This window comes from Capra hircus, chromosome 20, assembly GCF_001704415.2.
Source record: "Capra hircus breed San Clemente chromosome 20, ASM170441v1, whole genome shotgun sequence".
Taxonomy (NCBI): domain Eukaryota; kingdom Metazoa; phylum Chordata; class Mammalia; order Artiodactyla; family Bovidae; genus Capra; species Capra hircus.
Window position 1 is genome coordinate 15,399,318 of NC_030827.1, and position 2,926 is coordinate 15,402,243.

At 42.9% G+C, this 2,926-nt stretch overlaps 1 pseudogene; it reads right to left on the minus strand.

Moving 5' to 3' along the window:
* On the minus strand, positions 692 to 1,509 carry LOC102174976 (annotated as a pseudogene).

Here is a 2,926-nt window from a genome sequence, read left to right on the forward strand (position 1 = left end):
GTATAGAGCTTCTCCATCTTTGGCTGCAAAGAATATAATCAATCTGATTTCAGTGTTGACCATCTGGTGATGTCCATGTGTAGAGTCTTCTCTTGTGTTGTTGGAAGAGGGTGTTTGCTATGACCAGTGTACTTTCTTGGCAAAACTCTATTAGTCTTTGCCCTGCTTCATTTTGCATTTCAAGGCCAAATTTGCCTGTTACTCCAGGTGTTTTTTTTTTTTTTTTGAAAAGGTTTCTGTTAATGTATTAAATCTGCACTGTTTTTAAAAGCTTTGTAAAAACTATTCTAGAAATGGTATCCATTAACTGTGTTTTTCACAAGTTATTCTTTTTACATATGACAATGTCCATCTTCACAAGGGCACTTTTCATATATCGTGTAGAAACTGCATTCCTTAAAATTAAGTCTGTCAAAGATTAATAGTCCTAAGTCATTTATTTCCTCTATCTTGTCCCATGCCTTGCTGAAAAGTCAATCAATCAATGTAAGAATTCTGAGACACCCACTAAAGGAACTCTGTTCTGGCCATGGCTTCCACTATCATATGTGGTCTGGTTCTGAATCTGAAGGACTGTCACTTTCAAGGATCTCCTGCAGACCTATTCCACTGCTAGATTATGTAGCACCTCCTTTTCCATGTTTGTGGACCTTCATTTATCTATTTGATCATCAATTAAAAGTCAAGAAGGGAGAGCTGGTGTCTGGTCTGCTTTATTTGTCACTCTCAGAACACCTCATTTTTGACTGGACTCAGACTTGGAAGTAGAAGCTCTCAGGGAGGACAGCCTCTGTCTCTTGGCGATCTGCTCCTGCCGTTTTTCTTTGGCCTCCTTCATTCTCTTGGCCAAAAGTTTAGCATATTCTGCAGCCTCTTCTTTATTTTTCTTAGTATGCTGTTTCTTCAGAGCAATACGCCGGCGTTTGTGTTGCAGAACACGGGGAGTCACGAGACGCTGAATTTTGGGTGCTTTAGTCCTAGGTTTCTTACCGTCTTTGTTTAGGGGCTTTCGCACAACATATTGGCGGACATCATCTTCTTTAGAGAGATTGAAAAGTTTGCGGATTCTGCTAGCTCTTTTGGGACCCAGGCGACGAGGCACTGTAGTATCAGTGAGTCCAGGAATATCCTTCTCCCCCTTTTTCATGATTACCAAATTGAGAACCCTCAGATTGGCATCCACAATGCAACCCCGCACAGATTTGCGCTTTCTCTCTCCAGTCCTCCTTGGTCTGTAACAGGAATGCCCCTTACTCAGAAGCAGGCGAACTCGGCCATGGGTCAAGACACCCTGCTTCATGGGGAAACCCTGCTTGTCGTTCCCGCCACTGATTCGGACCACATAACCCTTCCATTCTTCACCCAGAGCATCAGCAGCAACTTCTGTGTCCATACACTTCTCGTAGAAGGTATGAAGTTTTCGTTCATCGTCCACTTCAATGAGCTTCTGGCAGCCAGTGGCCGGGAAAGAGATGTTCAGCTTCATTCTGAAGCGGCCGACAGCCTCTGAGGCACCACGAAAAAGAGTCCAGGTGTTTTTTGGCTCCCTACTTTTGCATTCCAGTCCCCTGTAATGAATATAGAGCCTTTTAAATAGCTAAGAATTATATTGGTAAAGGGTTTCATTGTTGAGTTAATGATTGCCATGAGGCCTCCATATCCTTTATCTTTTAGGCACCTGGGAGGATATTAATCAATGTAATTGGGATGCAGAAATAGGAATATAGTAGTTTTGATGTTAGCAATACTAGACTTTTGAATTAATGAATTTTCTCTTTGTTATAAATCACTGTACTCCTCTTTCTTTGTTATAAATTGTTGCATCCTTGCTATGTAAGAATAAAACTTTATTTAGTGCTTTCTGAGAGTGGCACCAGACTTTGGAAAGAACAACACTTTTAGGGCAAATAAGTTTTCTGGGTGATGGACCCTTATCAGAAAAGGGTCATAAAATGCTAATAGGCCTCCTGGCCATAAGATGATGTAAATCACCCAAGACCTGTGTATACAGATAGGTATGCAGATAGAAAGCCTGGTCTCGATAAGGGTCAGAGCTGCTGACCCTGCATGACTCTGCTTCTTACATTTATCTCTACGTACAATTTAGAGTATAAAAGCTTCCCTGAAAAATGAAGAGACGGACACCAGGACCAGTTCCACGAAAGCCTGGCTCCCCTGTGTCAATTCTTTCTTTCTTCTCTTTCTCTTACTCTCTTTTCAGGCTGATCCCCTGGAGCACAGGGGCTTGCTGTGTTCACTTCTCTGCCCAGGCTTCTAAGACCCACACGAGAGGGAGCCCAAGGCGGGGCCCCCTCCAGTATTCAAGCAGGCGCCTGTGGCCTATGTGAATGGTTTAAGTCCCTTGTCTTGGGACTTTGTTGGTTTTCTGCGTAAACCAAGGAATATCGGCCTCTTTCTCTACTCTATTTTCTTAACTGCAACATTCTTTCTTTGTCTCTCTCTATATCTCTAAATAAATCCTTATCTCCTTCTATATCTCTAAATAAATAAATCTCAGTCGCCAACGCCGTCACACTTCGGATACCCTGGATCCAGCCGGGGCTGGTCCCCGGTAATAGTGGATAGTGCTATGAATGGTGGAAAGAGAAAATGGGCACATTTAGAGGATGCATGTGTTTTCATGTAGAAAAGGATATAGGAGAAAGTAAGAGAACACAGAGCCCCTCCAGATGGAGCAACTGTTTCCCATGGAGATTTTAGCTGTGGATGATGCTAGTGGTACAAATTAATACCAATTATAATTGGACAAATTATACCCAAGGAGGATGCATGGGAACCTTTAATCTATAGCCTGTTTGTAAGAAGCACAGGTGAAAAACAGCTTGCTCTTGGCACTTGAAGCAGAGGATCGTGGGACTGAGTCCCTAACCCATGGAACCTGATGCTACCTCTGGGTACGTAGCGC